The following is a 16,325-nucleotide window of genomic DNA, read 5'->3' as shown; positions in this document are numbered from 1 at the left end:
CCGGGCAGGCGGCGGGTCCCCGCTGGAGGGCTGCCTTGGCCCGGCGGTGGCGATCGCCGCCCCTCGCCCCGCTGCATCCCCGGCCCTGCCCTCCCGCCGCCTCCCTGGAGGGCGGTCCCAGCCCCGAAGATGCCCCGGAGCATCGCGGGGAGGACCCGCCGCGACCCTCGGGGCAGTGGCTCCGGTCCCTGGAGCTCCGGCGAGTTCTGCAGCACGAAGCACCCGCAGGAATTGAGTTGGTGGATCAGAAAAAGCTCCAGACCCGACAGTGGGGGCGGCAGGTGGCACTGGGGACACGGGGCTGGCGGCGTAGGGGAGAATAGATGACACGTGGTGACAGGAGCCCTGGGAGTGGTTATCTGGGGATTAGGATGAACCTGTCAGACACAGAATTGCAGAATGGTTTAGGTTGGAAGAGACCCTAAAGCTCTTCCCGTTCCTACTGCCTGCTATGGGCAGGGACACCTTCCACTGTCCCAGGTTCCTCCAAGCCCTGTCCAGCCTGGCCTGGAACATTTTTTAGGGACATCCTGCTCTGTGCTTAAACGTGCTGGTACCTCCCTGGATTGGGAATGGGGCAGGATGAGATCTCAGCGGTGCCTCCCCGGTACCCGGGCAAACAAACCGCCCCAGTGAAGCACTAGGAGATACTCCCCAGTGCTGTGCCAGAATTTCCATGCCTGGTTGTCCAAAATCCAGGTGTTCTGAGTCTTTCGGATTTCCCTGCCGTGGGTGTGTGGGCAGAGTCGCTCGCTGTCACTGTCCTTGCAGCGAGGGGACGCGCTGGTGCCATCGCGGATTCCTGATTTCCGAGTGCTTTTTCAGGAAAGGGGTTGCGGCGGCGCCGGAAACAGGCAGAGGAGCTGTCGGGGATCTGCTGCTTCCCAAAACCTCGGTGCAGCTCCCGCGGGAGATAAACAAGTTAGTCACTGAGTGAGCTCACGGCAGAGGCATCCCGGCCTCCATGAGAATTTGTCACGGGCCCTTCCCGGGGTGCGATCGTGCCCCGGTACCGGCTCCCGGGAGGAGGCAGCGGATGCGATGAGCAGCCTCGTGCTCCTCGTGCTCGGACAGTGCCTGTCGCCTGTCCCTCGGTCCTTCCTGGCAGGAAGCCCGGGCCCCTCTCCCTCCGTGGCCGGGCACAGCCCCTTGGAGGAGCAGGGACTCACCGGATGCTCGCGGGATCCAGACGTGTTCCCGACGGGAGTGATTGATGCGAGCAAACAGGATCAAACCGTGCCTGAGCTGAAGGGCTGGGAGCCCTGGGGGACTCTGGGGAGGGGGATCCTCCTTCCGTGGTGTCCCCCTGGCTGCCTTTGGGATGAGCAGTGCAGCAGCACTGGCGTGGCCCGTGGGTTGTGCTCACGGGCTTGTTTCTCCTCGGGGTGTGGAGCACGGTGGCCTCTGGGGCTCACTGCGATTTATGGTGCCTCCTGTGCCCCAAAGGGTCCCGTGGGACAGCGACAGGCAGTTCCGGGGCCCTCTTAGAGGAGGCCAGTGCTCTGGGATGCACCTGCTGCTTGGCCTGAGCACACAGGAATGCATGTGCTGGGAAAGAAAGTGCCTGGGAACTTTCTAGGGATTTCCCAGGGAGAGCTGAGATGTGGGAATTTTCTGCCCTCCCCCTTGTCCCCTCCTTCCTCACTTACACACTGCTCCCGGGGTCACAAACGGCTTTAAAAAAAGCAACAACCCACACAATGCTCTTCCCTTCTCCAGCGGGTGCTGGTGACGAGATCCCGCATCCGGTAGGGGATACTGAATTAGCCTTCTGCCTGGGAAAGGCCCTGCCAGGCCCTGCCAGCTGGTCCCACACCATTAGGCTGCCGTGGCCACGCGCAGAGGAAAAAGACTCCGGATCCCACAGGTGCATCCTCCCTTGGACCTGCTTTGTGGAGTTGTGCAAGAAATCCATCCCCCTTCCCTACCCTGGGATTTCTTGGAGGTGGCCTTGGTGATGCTGATGTCAAGCAGAGCTTTAGATGACGTGCAGGGCACATGGAGGTTTCTCTCTGCACGTGGAGGATGTTTCTAGACAAGGTTAGGACAGGGAATTCATGTTTTCCAGGAAATCTTGTCGCAATTTCCATGAGGGCAGCAGGAATCAAGAGTGGCTGAGCCAAGGGGATGTTCCTGGAAATGGTTTGTAGAGCAAAAGCTCTGGAAAATGTTGCTGTTGGTCAGAACATTTTAATGAATGACCCACCTCAACCCTGCCTGACATGAATGACAGTTTCTGTCACATTGTAGGGATGAAGCAGAAGTGGAAAGCAGCCATATGGAGCCCCACACGACAAGCTGCAGAAGCTACTGAAGGAGAAAGTAGATCAAGTCAACTTGCTGAACTCAAAGCCGTTCAGCTGGTCCTGGACATTGCTGAGAGAAGTGGCCAAAGCTATACCTTTATACCAATTTGTGGATGGTAGCCAATGCTCTGTGGGGTTGGCTGGAAAGGTGGAAAAAGGCCAACTGGCAGCGTAGAGGAAAACCAATCTGGGCTGCTGATGAATGGAAAGACATTGCCACTCGGGTAGAGAAGCTGCCTGTGAAAGTCCGCCATGTAGATGCCCATGTGCCCAAGAGTAGAGCTAATGAGGAGCGCCGAAAAAATGAGCAGGTAGATCAGGCTGCCAAGATAGAAGTGTCAAAGATAGATTTAGATTGGCAACACAAGGGAGAGTTGTTCCTAGCTCGATGGGCCCGTGATGCCTCAGGTCATCAGGGCAGAGATGCCACCTACAAGTGGCCACAAGACCGAGGGGTGGATCTCACCATGGACAGTGTTTCTCAGGTTATCCATGACTATGAGATGTGTGCTGCCATCAAGCAGGCCAAGTGGGTGAAGCCGCTATGGTATGGTGGGCAGTGGTCCAAATATAAGTATGGAGAGGCCTGGCAGATTGACTACATCACCCTTCCCCAAACCTGCCAAGGCAAGTGCTACGTGTTGATCATGGTGGAAGCCACCACTGGATGGTTGGAAACCTACCCTGTGCCTCGTGCTACCCTAACCCTAACCCTGCACCATCCTGGGCCTGGACAAACAAGTTTTTTGGAGGCATGGTACCCCTGAGAGGATTGAGTCTGACGATGGGACTCATTTCAAGAATAGTCTTATAAACACCTGGGCTGGAGAACATGGCATTGAGTGGGTGTACCATATTCCTTATCATGCACCAGTGGCCGGGAAAGTTGAACGGTGCAATGGCCTGCTTAAAACTACCTTGAAGGCACTGGGTGGGGGAACCTTCAAGAACTGGGAGATAATTTAGCAAAGGCCACATGGTTGGTGAACACCCAAGGTTCCACCAGCTGAGCAGGCCCTGCCCAATCTGAGCCCCTGAGTATGACAGATGGAGATAAGGTTCCAGTGGTACACATGAGAGGTATGCTGGGAAAAATTGGGTTAATTCTACCTCCTGCAAAAACAGTCCCACCCATTGGGTTGTCTTTGCTCAGGGACCAGGTTGCACCTGGTGGGTGATGCAAAAGGATGGAGAGACTTGATGCATACCTCAAGGGAACCTTGTTTTAGGGTGAACTACCCATGACAGATATGTATTCATATCTGCATGTATATATATATAATTAAGGTGGTCCATGTATTTATACAATTTAAATATTTAAATTTGATGTAACTTATTGGTATGGGAAAAAACTTGGGGTGGATAATGTTGGGGGTTAGGTTTCTTTTGTTCCTTTTTACTTATAGATTTTTTTCCCCGTAAGTTGCTAGGAAACACTGTCAACTGGGTACTTAGGAAAAACGAAGCGGCCAAGCTCAGGGGAGGAGGGCATCTGGTTGCACTTCTCTTATCTGGGAGTTTCTCTCCAAGGGGCAGAGATACCTCAAGAATTGGGCTGATAAAAGAAGGGGCTTGGGCAGCTGCTCTCTCTCTCTCTCTCTCTCTCTCTCTCTCTCTCTCTCGGCTTTGGAGGAGGATGTTGGAGCTGCTGCTTGGGGAAAGGAATTCACTGCTGCTGCCAGAGCCTGCCCAGCCCCGCTGCTGCTGCAAGAAGAAGCTGCCAGGTGGCACTGGCAGAACCGGGATACAATCGTGGATGACGATGTGAGCTGGAACAGCATTGCCGCTGCCCCAGAGAAGGAGGAGGATGAAGGGGACATGCCTGTGGTGGTAGAGTTCACTGATGAGCACCCCAATGAGGTGAAGCTCATGGAGCATTTCCGAACAAACTCCAAATGGAAGCTTCTAGGAGAGGAGGACTCGCTGAGTTCAGATATTTTGGGACCTGCCAAGTCAGCCACGAGGTGGTGGTGCCATGACTCCCCAGAGCTCTCGCCCCCAGCAGGGAAACAGAACCACTCCTTGGACCTCTCTCCTCCAAGATGGCAACGTCACGACATCCCCAACCCTTCCCTTCCCTGGTGCCATCGTCACAACACCCCTCACCCATCCCCTCCCTGGCGACAGTGCCACTGTACCCCTGACCCATCCTCTCCTAAGAGACAGCATAACAATACGCCAGACTTGTCACCTCCCAAAAGGCAGCGTTGTGACACCCCACATCTGCCACCTCCCAGGCAGTGGCAGCGTCATGATACCCCTGACCCCTCACCTCCCATGTCATGACACAATGTCATGACACTTTTGACCCATCCCCTCTGTTACAGATAAGCAGTACAATGGTTGGCTCTCACAATTAAGGGATGAATATTATGTGTATGTTAAGAGAAGTTTTATAGATGTATAGTTATGTTACTGTGATATGTCCTTCCATAGTCCTCTTTTCCCTCCCCTTGTATTGTTGTCACGGGATGGCCTTGGTAGTCAGGGCATTTGGAGAGGGCCAGCTTGTTACTAGGATTCACCGCATGGCAACACCTGGCCTCCAATCAAGCTGCAAGAAAGTAGTCTCCACCAATGGAGGGTGAAGAGAAGTTGACTGACAGGCTTTAGGAGGGGCCAAAGTTGGCTGATGTAACACCAGGAGTATAAAAGGCGGTGCAGCCATTTTGTAGGCGAGCATGTGGCAGTTTGGTTCCACGCTCCCAGTGCTGCTCTTCCTCCTTATTCAGTCTTTTGTTGTATTTTGTTAAGGTTTAATAAACCTTTGAAATTTTAAAAGCGAGCATCATTTTCACGCCTCCCAGGAGACAGTGGCATGACATGCCAGAGATGTCACCTCCCTGACAGCAGTGTCAGGATTTGTCACCTTGGAGAGTGAAGCTGGGGTCCCCTAGTGGGAAAAAGAGCCAAATGAAAGGATGGACTTTGCCCACCCAGAAGGACCAACACAGGTCATGCAGTCTCCCAGAGCACTTCCCACATTGCTGGGATGCCAAGGGCTCTCCCAAGAAGGCTAACGTGATGTCATCTGGGGTCAAAGCTGGCCTGGTGTTGGCTGATGTGCTGCAGTGGGAGAAGCAGGGGCTTCAAAAGCACAAGGAGCACCAAACACCTGGAAGAGGAATCCCAGAAAGCTCAGACTGTGTTCTGAGACTGTCCAGCCACAAGAGGAACCTGGCCCAGGAGCAGCTGGAACAGAGGCTGAAGGCTGAGGCAGAGTCCAGGAGAGAAGAGCAATATGCCGAGTGGGGAAAAGGGCTGGCACAGGAGACGCTGCAGCAGCAGAACATGGAGGATACAGTCAAGGAGATGCAGAAGCCCTTGGCCTGTTACATTGATGATGGGGACCTGGATGGAATGCTAAGGGAACAGGGGAAGGAAAGGAGACCTGTTCTCATCAAGAAAACGGAGGCCAAGGAGAGCAAGGAGTGAGAAAAACCCAGGTGCAAGGGTCTAGCACCTCCACTCAACAGGTTTAACATCTGGCTGGGATGGTGTGGACAGGTCCAACAGGTTCCAGCAGCAGTGCTTCACCCACATTGCCAACAAGAAGGCGGTGCAGGAGCTCACCTACAAGTGGAGCATCGAGGAGATGTAGGGGAGAGCTCCCGCAGTGACCCACAGGCACCACCCACTGCCAGAGCCCTGAGGAATGGTCTGCTCTCCCTGGAACAAGCCCTGCCCTCGGCATACAGTGCCCACTGGACTATCTTCCGAGAGGCAAGGCTGGATTTCTCTGTCAGCCAGAGCCTCCAACTCTCTGGGGAGGACACTGGTTTCTTGTTTGTTTTCTAACAAACTTCTGTTCTATGCCAATTGCTTTGACCTCTGAGGGAAGTTCCCAAGTCTTCAGGTGTCCTAAATCTTAGGTGCTGTACACTTGGGCTGGGGACATTTACCCTCATGCAGTGGGTCAGTCTGCTCCAGAACTCAGGTTAAATTGAACTTCTGAACTTTTGTTCAGTTTATGCAGTTGTTTTGCCATGTAGATCCCAGAGTCACCAATGTGCAGGAAAGTTCAAACTCAGCTTCTTTTTCTTTATTTTTCTTTTTTTTTTTATTTTTTGAAAAAATATTTTTAAGGGTATAAAGAAAACTATTAACAGAAACCAAAGAAAAATAATAAGAAATCAGAATAAATCTTCCAAACATTTTTTCTCCCCCAACTTTCCTTTCTTTTTCCCACTGACAACATGGAGACAAATTCGGTATTTTCAGTCAGTTTGCCATCTTTAAAACAATCTTTCTTCTGTCCACTTAGGGAGAGGAGTGTCTCCTGCCATGCCATGGAGACTTTTGCACAAGAAACAGTTCTCTCATGGTTTTAATTATCATGAATAGCAGCTGCCTGGAAATTTGCAATCGTGGAGTCCCTCCCACAGTTTTGGTAGTTTTTCCCACAACTACCACCATAGGTCATTTCGGCTTATTGGGGCACAATTTTAGATGAGCTGTTCTAGTTTAGAAACAAAAGTTCTCTTCTTTTATCTCTGAGAACAGAGGTTTTCTTCTTCCATTCCTGGGGCAAGGTTTTTTATCTCTCATTTCTCTCTGTTCAAGCTTCTCATTAGATCACAGCTACTTCAACATCTGCTTGCTTCAACACTGGTGCCTCTGTTCATGGCTTTGGTTAGCACGCTACATCCCCCCAATGCATTCCATGAGTTACAGGGAAAAAAGGAGTCTGATGTATCTGTTATACCTTCACCATAGCTTTACAGGAGAATTTCAGCCCAAGACTAAGGCATCTCCTCATTCTCCTCCCATCTGGGATTTGACTCCTTTACTGACCTCAGTGTCTTTGTGTTGTTTTCTTTACATGTCTTCACCCTTTCTTTTCCTCTTACTAGAGAGAGGACTGAAGTCTGGAAGTTTCATCTGTGCACTGGAAGAGTTAATATCCCACCCGGGCCTGTGGATGGTCATGGATCTCTGGTGAGCGGCAGCAGTGTAGCTGGTTGTGGTGTTGATTTCGGCTGTGGGTGGAACTCGACGGCAGCAGGATCTCAGCTGAGCCGCGCCGCGGGCCAGCCTGGCCAGTGGTGGAGCGAGCCTGGCCTGGCCAGTGCTGCAGCAGAGCGGGGCCCAGCCTGGCCCCACCAGGCACTGTCAGGCCGAAGCAAGAGAGCTTTTCCCGGGGTTTGTTTGTTTTTAAATGTGATTTCACAGAGGCGTGTCCAGCTTTCTTAAGTGGTTTAACAAGGTGTCAATATTCAAAACTAACCAACTGATTGGTTCTGTGGGGTCTGGAGGAAGCTGTCAGCAATCCTCACAGAGAATCACTTCCGTAATTGATGGATTTTCTCTTTAACTAAAAACCAAGCTATGTTTATCCATGACACCCAACCCATCATGGTGGTGCATGGACTAGAGCTCCAGGTGGCTGATCCTGACCTACCTTTGCAGTTGGAATGAAACAGAAAGAGGAAAACAACCTCTCCCACCAGGACTTCCCCTCCAAGCAGGCTGTGAGTTCCTGGTGAGCCATGGCTGTGTGTCACCAGACTCTCCCTGGGAGTCCAGGGAGAACTTCTGGTGATCCAAGGGCTATCAGAGCCAAGGGACTTATGCTGGTCCCTTGGGCATAGTGGTGGGCTGTACATGGGGCCACTTGTGGCATCACTGGCTTTGCTGCTCCAGCATTGCTTTTCCCCAGGGACAAGCTCCTGCTCCCAGGAATGCATCATGTCCCCACAGAAACACAAATGCTTATTTATTTGACTAGTTTTGGTCTTTTTAAATTTAATTGAATTCCCCATCTTTTTTTTTTTTTTTTTTTGGGTATTCAAAGGAAGGAAGGAAGCCCAGACTCGGATGTTTGTTTGTTCTGTCCTGGCTGATGTTCCCTTGGTTGCACTCCAGTGGCTGATAAACTGGCAGGGAAGTGGAGTGTGGAGCACGGCAGAGCCTGGGAAAGGCCAGGACCTCACTTCCCCTGGCCTTACGTCACGGTTTCTCTCCGATTATCTTGGCCTGGGGACCACCTCTGCCAGCTGCTCTGCACCCTCTGCTTCTGCCCTTGTCACCAGCTCAGGGAACTGTGCTTGGTGAGACATCCACAAGGAGAATGTCTCCTTGCCATCCAGATTCCCTCTACCTGCCCTGGTGTCCAAACTCCTTACCCAGGGCACAGCTGAGGCCCACGGTTCATCCTGCCTGTGGGACCATGGAAACGGAGAACCCGCATGGATCCGAGCTGAGGTGTGGGCTGTGCTTCTCTCAAGGAACTTCACCTTCTCCATCCAGGCATGTTCCACCTGTGGTGGCCCCACTCAGTGATGTCTGAGGCTGTCACAGACCTCACGCTGGGGAGGAGGAGGTGCTCACTGCTCTGAGCAATGTCAGCAGCTTATCCCATGGCTCCTGCCATGAACCATTAGCTTGGAAAGTCTCTCCTTCCTCCAAGCTGGAAAATGTTCCAGAAGACAGAAATATTTGTGGGGTGGAGGAGCTGGGAGCTTTATATTCCCTGCTGCCTGTCGGGAGACAGGGATGTGGTTCAAGGAAAGGGTCGATGGGGGTGGGATCAGCTCAGGAAGCTTCTGAGGCTCCTCTGTGAAGAGCATCTCCCCTGGGATATTGGAGTGACTCCAGGGGAGAGAGACCCTGATTCCCCAGCATCCCTGGGTTGGGAGAAAGGTTTGAGTGGGCTCAGGAGATGAGTCCTTGAGAGATTTGCAATCTCTCAAGGTAAATGAGGATGTGGGAGGTACCAGAGGGGAGGCGTGGTGGGAAATGCTGGAGCAGGAAGGCAATGGGGCTGTCTGTCCATTGGAATGGAGCCTTTCACTCTCCATGGTCTTTGCAGCAGTGAGGGGCGCTGGGGACCTGCTTCAGGTGTCCTCTCTTCAGGGGAGGACAGGAGGGAATGTGGGTGTCCCCTCCCACCCCTCAGGTGATGGTCCTTGTGCAAGACACTCCAACTTCTCCCAGCCAAGACAAACGTGAGTGGCTCCCAAACCTCCTCCCTGGAGTCCCACATCCCAGCAACACTTCTGTCTCCTGCTACAGACCATTTTTTTTCCAGGAATCACAGCAAATTCCCTCACCTCTTTCAGCATCTCAGTGCTTTGGGAAAGGGAATTGCTTCAGTGATCCAGAGCACAAGCATGTGCATCTGGGTCTGGCGAGGGAAGCACAGGTGGCTGAGGAGGAAGGTGTCTCTATGCCCATCTTTCTGCACGAGGTCACTCCCTTTCCATGGTCCCAGCAACCGCTTGGGAGGCTCCCAGCTCTGGCTCCCTTCTCCCAACCCCGTGTGCTTGACAGCCCTGTGGAGGAGGTTGGTGAGCACTGGTGGGCACTGGTGGGCACTGGTGGGCACTGGTGGGCTGTCGTGGATTTCCTGGGGGTGAGCAGGGATGCTCCAGGGAGTCCTGGAGCTCTGTGCTATGCCAGGTGCTCCCCTGTCCCTGCCCTGGCTCTCTGCCTGCCGGCCCAGGACCTGTTTCAGAGGATAAAATATGTCCTCAGTGCTGCTAATTGGAGCTCTTTCCCTACACTTCCTCCTCTCCGCCGCCCCCGGCCCCGCAGGGTCAATAAGTGATCCACATTAGGCAGAGTCTCTGTGGGTTCCGTGTGGTCTCCGGCAGCAGCCGGGGCTCTCCGGGGCGGGAGGAGAGGGCTGCATCCTCAGGGGGGATCCTCCAGACCCCCCAGGGTGGGAGGCAAATGCTTCAGGGTCTCCTCCATCCAAACCTTCTCCCACCGCGTGGTTTTGCTGCCTTTACCCGTGTCCCTGGGGTCCCCCTGCACCTTCTCCATCTCGCCCCCTGCCTCAGCCCCTGTGTCTCCCCTCGTTCCCTCCCCTCAGGCTGGCCACCGGCAGACAGCGGCTATCGATTTTCCTGGGTCAGCAAAACCCGGCTGTGGGGGGAGCTGGGCAGTGGTGACATGGGGATGGCAGTGCTGGCACTCCAAGGGTCCTGAGCGGCTGTCAGGAGAGCTGTCCCCATTCCCAGGTCCCCACCAGCACTGCACCCTGTTTCCTGTGAGACACAGGTGACTCTTCCCTCCCTGTGCCCTGAGCAGCCCTGGCTGATGAGATCCAGTGGTGGGGAAATGCAGCTCCTGCATAGGATTGCTTAGGAAGCTGGGGAGCAGAAATCCTTCAGCCTTGCTTTGAGCATGAAGAGTCCTTTTCTTCCTCCAAATGGACCCCGGTGGGTCAGGACGTGGTGTCTCCAAGGAGCCTGAGATTTTCTGAAGCCTTTTCCTAGCTGAAATCCCACTGTCCCCCCAAATTGCCTGGGACACCAGCAGTGGGAGAGGAGCTACATCCAACACTAGGACTGGATCCTTGCCCTCTTTCCAACCCCCTAGAATGGTCCCTGGTGAAGATGCCTTGGATTACGGTGTCTTGGGAAGCAGTGGCAGCTGCGGGGACATCCTCTCCATCTCTAATGGAGCCCTGATGCCTGTCTTGGAAGATGCTTTTCCTGGGAAGCATGAACTGGGTGTGAGACCTTGGAACATGGGATCACCCTGGCTTGACTCTCCCCTCTCCTCCAGAGCCATCCGGAGACAACAGGGAATCCTCTGCCCCTCTGAAGAGAGAAGCAGATCCACCCCCATCTGCCCTGGCTGGAGACCCTCAACCTCCAAGGCATTGCCAGCCCCTCAGGGAGCTCTTTCCATGCTTTGGACATCTTCATGCAATGGATGGAAATTCCTGGGGGATCTGGGGGCTCCCAGGCATGCACGGGGAGGTGGGAGATGTTGGGGAACAGAGAGGGATGGGGTGTCAGGGGGTCCTGGCCGTGAGGCAGAGTCTCTGTGTCAGCAGAGTAAGGTGAGCAGGTGACAGAAGGTCAGAAAAGTTTTTTGCCTGGCCTGAAAGCCTGAGGCAGGAGGGTCTGGGATAACCACGGTTATTTAATTTATTTTTTCTAAATAAAAAAAGGAAGGAAGTTAATAAATAATGTAAAGTGGAGAATGCATTAATGAAAGGGAGAGCGAGGCAGAGAGAGGGAGAGAGAGGAAGGAACAGGACAGAGTGAGAGCTCAGGGAGTGGGGGGGAGATATTCCTGCCGGTATCGATTGGATATGATTACATTAGAGCTATCAAATATTCATACTACATTCCACAAGAGGTCATTGTGTGTGTTTTTCCAATTTAGCTCTGCCTTGGTGCAGGCAGCAGGCTCCGGGTGGGAAGATGGCTGTGAGCATGGCTCCAGCCCCCGAGCCTGGCGCTGCCACTCCTGTGGCCACAGGGATGTCACCCCCTGGAGAGATGGGTGGCTGGGCTGGGTGGGGAGGGTGCGCTGAGCTGGCTGCTGGCCCTGAGGGCCCTTCACAAAACCCCTGAGGGCTGTGGATCGTGTGTGGACACAGAAACAGGGGGACAGGCGTGTCCCAGCTCTGGCACCTCGCTCCTCCTTGGCAACCACTTCTTCTCCCTCCCAAGCCAGACCAGGGACCGTGGTCACTATTTACTGGCTGCTCCAGGCTGTTCCTTGTCCTTAATGGAGCATTTTAGCTGGGATGTCGCTTTGACAGCCAGGAAGGTCAGCCCCGGCCACAGAGACAGGTGGGAGGTGGATGAGCTGCTGGGTGGATGCAGGCAGGGATGTGTGGCAGGTCTCCCGCTGTGGTGCCCATCTGCCAGGGCACTCTGGCCCCTCTCTCCCCGCCTCCATCCATCTCTCCAGGCTGCCTGTGCTGCCGGGATCCTCCCCGAGGGGACAGCCACGAGGGACAAGGGTCCTCAGCATCAGTGCTTCCGAATCAGGACTTCAAGGGCACAGCTCTGCGGTGTCCCAGGTGCAAACCCGGTCTGTTATCCTGAGGAGGCAGCTGTGGGCCCGCTGTCCGATTTTACTTCCACACAAGGCACTTCCCTCGCCCGTGCCTCAGTTTCCCTGTTTGGCCACGTTCCCGCAGCATCACCGGGGCACCGCTGCCATCATCCCCCCGGCCCCGGCGGCCCCGCCGAGCCCCCCCGGCCTCCGCCCACCGCGGCCCCGGGCGCTGGGAGCGCTGCCTTCTCTCCTTACATTAATAAAAATTTTACAGCACGGTGGCAGGAAATGCATTTTCAGTTCATCTGCTGCAGCTATTAGATTACCAGGAAATGGCTGGCTGGCCGGCGGCCAGGGCTCCGGAGGGCTGCGGCGCAGGGGAAGGCGAGCGGAGCGCTAGGATGAGCCGATGGCACTGGTCCCCATCCTCCTGGATGTTCCGTGCTGTGCCGGGCTGTGCCCACCCGCCCTCCCTGGGTCCTGGATGCGAGGCTCCCGGGGGTTTCTCTGAGCTGGTGGGGATAGACCTGGTCCCTGCTGATTTGGGAAATGGGATGAGCAGGGGAGGTGTCTCCTGATGAATCTGCTCCAGCCTGAGACTAAAAGAGCCCAACTGGCCACAGCCTTTGTTGAGGCTGTGCTGGGTTGCAGGGAGAAGTGGAAGATTTGGGATTGGGACCAGGGCGAAGTGGGAGATTTGAGGCTGGGACCAAGGAGAGATGGGAGATTTGGGGCTTGGATCAGGGAGAGGTGAGATTTGGGGCTGGGACCAGGGAAAGGTGGGAGATTTGGGGCTGAGACCAGGGAGAGATGAGATATTTTGTGTTTGGACCTGAGGAGGGTGAAAGATTTAGGACTGGGACCAGGGAGAGGCAAGAGATTTAAGCCTGGGACCAGGGAAAGGTGGGAGATTTGAGGCTGTGATGGGGAGGATGCATTCACTGAGTGACGCAAGTCTCTGCAGAGGTTGGTTATTCCAAGCTGTGGGATTTTTAAATCACCAGGCTGGGCTGGTGTCAAGCAGAGCCCGGGAAAGAGTTAAATGTGTGTTGTCTGTAACAGAGCTGGGAGGAGGGGGTAGGTGCTGGCTATAAATACCTGTACCTGCCTCGGAGGTGGCAGTGCTAATGAAGGGAGGGAATTGTGAGCAGCTCCTCGGGGAGTGGGACAGCAGCAGCAGTAGTGGCTGCAGTGGCTCTGTGAGCCCTGGGGAGGGAGGGACAGACGGGACAGGGTTTTAGGGACCTGGTTTTTAGGCTAGGCGGGGTTTTCAGGAGAGCCCTCTTAGAGGTGACTGTGGTCAGGTGCTGGAGCTGCTCTCTACAGGTGGGACAATTCCGTGCTGGGACGCCCTGAGCCCAGCCCAGCCACGGGCCCTGGGATCCTTTCCATGATCATAGAATGGTCCTGGGATCTTCTCTTGTTGGGGCTGATACTCTGGGGCAGGGGGTGGTCCCTCCCTGGAGCATCCTGGGCTCCAGAGAGGTGCTCGAGGCTCCAGAGGGTTGCTCCAGGATCCACAGGGATGATCCACAGGGATGCTCGAGGCGTCACAGGGATGCTCCTTGCCAGTGCCTGGCAGCATCTCGTGGGGCTCAAGCCCTCTCTGCCTGAGGTGGGTGCAGGATCCTGCTTTTGGGAAGGAGGTGACCTCAACCCTGCCACAGTGACAGCTCCATCTCAACTTTGGTACCAGCGACTGGACTGGAGGAAAGAAGACACCTGGTCAATGAGCCGTGGAGAACAGGGAAGGCAAGGAATGGTGGAAAGGAATGGAGCAAGGAAGGGAACAAAGTGTGGGGAGAAGGGAAGGTCTGAGCCTCACTGGGGTTTTCTGAAGTTTGAAAGAACAGAAACTCTGGTTTGTGTGGAGGGGACCGGCTATTTTTAGCCGTGGGTAGGATGTCAGCTCTGAAAATAGCCTGCTACCAGATCCTAATGAAATCCTCTCTGTGGCTCTCACACGGAGCGAGTTTGGAGGGGGAGGATCGCTGTCACACCCGCAGCCGAGGAGCTCCTGACATTCACAATGACTCGCCTGGTTTTCTCTTATTTATTTATTAAATTTTTTTCCTTCCCCCTCCGGTTTCTCCTATTCTTTGCCAGCTCTGCCTTACGCTGAGCAGAGGAGTCACCAGCCAAAAAAGTGACTGCGGGGGCGGTGCTGCTTAGCTACGGCCAAATCCCAGCAGCATGTGACCGGCTTGGCAATTTAATACGGAGCCCTGGTCCCCGGCACACGCGCGCTTGAGTTAAAGTGACATTGAAACGGGAACTCAAAGTGCTGAAGACACAGAATTTGGGGGGAGCTGCCTCCCCCAGCCCCTCCCATCCATCCCTGAGGAGCAGGGGTTTGCTCCATGGGGTGTGGGAGCGGGACGGGTGGTGCCCAGATGAGGGAGGATGCTCGGGACAGGTGCGCAGGCTTGGGTGAGAGCAAAAGTTGGGAGAGCTGCAGGGTGCATGGGTCAGCTGGTCTGGTCAGGCTGAGCAGCCTGGAGCACCGGCAGGAGGGATCCCGCTGTACGTGGGATACTTGGTGTACTTGGGATACCTGGTACACGTGGGGTCCCTGGAGTACATGGGATACCTGATGTATGTGGGATACCTGGGACATTTGGGACATTTGGGACATGTGGGATTCCTGGTGTACACGGGGTACCTGGTGCACATGGTACTTGTAGTGGAGTTCAGTCTGGGATCACTGGAGAGCCTGAAGAAAACTTGGAACACTGGGTGGTGATTGTTCCCAGCAATGATCAGGGACTGCCTGAGGAGCATCGTGAGGAGCACAGGGCAGAGAATCCAGGGAGAGAGAGGCTCCTGAGGGCTTGGGCACAGAGAAGACACTTACAGGAGCATCACGTCCCCATCAGGGCAGGGGTGAAGGTGCCACAGAGACGCAGATTGGGTGAGAAACGTGTCTTGCAAAGTTGGGGTGTGACTGGGCAAAGGAACCAGTGCTCCAAGAGCTTTCTGGAGACATTCGGGGTCTGGAGGGTGCAAGCCCTTTGTCACTTGATTCCCAAACGGGAATGTAGCAGTGGGATTTGGGCAGGATCCAGCTCCAGAGCTACACCACAGGCAGAAGAGTGCCCGGATATTTCCCAGGGCGCTGGAAGATGGAGTTAACGATTTCCCAGCAAGGAAATGCCTGTATCACACATTCCTTTCTATCCCAGTGTCTCCTCACCCACCCTGCTCAGGTTTCCTAGGATCTCAGGGTTGGGGTCTCACCTTTGGAGCCAACACCGCTGGAGTCATGTCTGTGTTCTCTGTTGGGAGGGGAATGTGGCTTTGGGCAGGGACCTCAGCAGGACAAACGTGTTCTGTAGAAGGGGAGCTGCTGAGGAAGTGTGGGGAGACCACGGATCATGGAATCATGGATTGATTTGGGTTGGCAGGCATATTAAAGATCCTCTAGTTTCGATCCCCTGCAGGGACACCTTCCAGTATCCCAGGTTGCTCCAAGCCCATTCCACGCTGGCCTTGGACACTTCAAGAGATCCAGGGGTAGCCACAGCTTCTCTGGGCACCCTGTGCCAGGGCCTGCCCACCCTCATGGTGATGATGCACAGGGACAGCCAACACTCAGCGCTTGCTGTGCACAACAGGACCTGGGAAGTCATGCCATGGGAAATCACTCCCCTGTCCTACTGTCCCCCTTGGATGGGGGACAGCCAGATCCCTGCTCACTCCAGGCACTGGGGAGCCCTTGGAGACACTGCTCCTGTTCGGTGCGGGGCCAGAACCATCTTCATCAATGAGTCAGCAGGACCCACTTAACACTTCCCCAGCAGAATCTGCTCCTCTCTCCCAACAGAATGGGCAGTTCTGGCTGCCTCTGGCAGCGTGTTACAATCTCAGATCATTAAGGGATGCATCCTGAGCGCTTTATTGATGTTTCATGCTGCCTGGCTCCATCTTCAGAGGGAAACTCTCATTGCAGTCAATGACTACACCTCCGGCTGCTGCAGGCTGAGCTCCGAGCTCCGGATCCGGCTTGCAGAGAGGCAGGCTCAGCTCCCATGGCTACACTGCAAACTGTGGGGTTTGACCCCAAAGTGGGCAAGAAATGTCTCAGGGCCAGCATCCCTGTTTTCTTTCCAGGGACTAGGGAACACTCAAAAGGAAAACACAAGGAAGGGGTTGTTTTTTCCTTGCTTATCCTTCTTTCTGTGAGAAAGAGCTGCATGACAGCGAAGGGAAATGATGTTCCCTCTCCCCCAGCGCTGCCGTCTGTTCAGCTGAAGCCCAGCCGGGTGGGTGTAC

The 16,325-nt window shown here is 54.7% G+C and overlaps 1 pseudogene; it reads left to right on the top strand.

Annotated features, from left to right (window-relative positions):
- Window positions 1-5,330: 5,330 nt before the first annotated feature.
- On the top strand, window positions 5,331-5,907 carry LOC136300144 (BUD13 homolog pseudogene; annotated as a pseudogene).
- The last annotated feature ends 10,418 nt before the right edge of the window (window positions 5,908-16,325 follow it).

Source organism: Chamaea fasciata, unplaced genomic scaffold, assembly GCF_029207755.1.
Source record: "Chamaea fasciata isolate MVZ Bird 193981 ecotype frontalis unplaced genomic scaffold, bChaFas1.0.hap1 SCAF_22, whole genome shotgun sequence".
Classification (NCBI taxonomy): domain Eukaryota; kingdom Metazoa; phylum Chordata; class Aves; order Passeriformes; family Sylviidae; genus Chamaea; species Chamaea fasciata.
The sequence above is the reverse complement of the archived record's forward strand: the minus strand, read 5'-3'. Positions and strand labels throughout refer to the sequence as shown.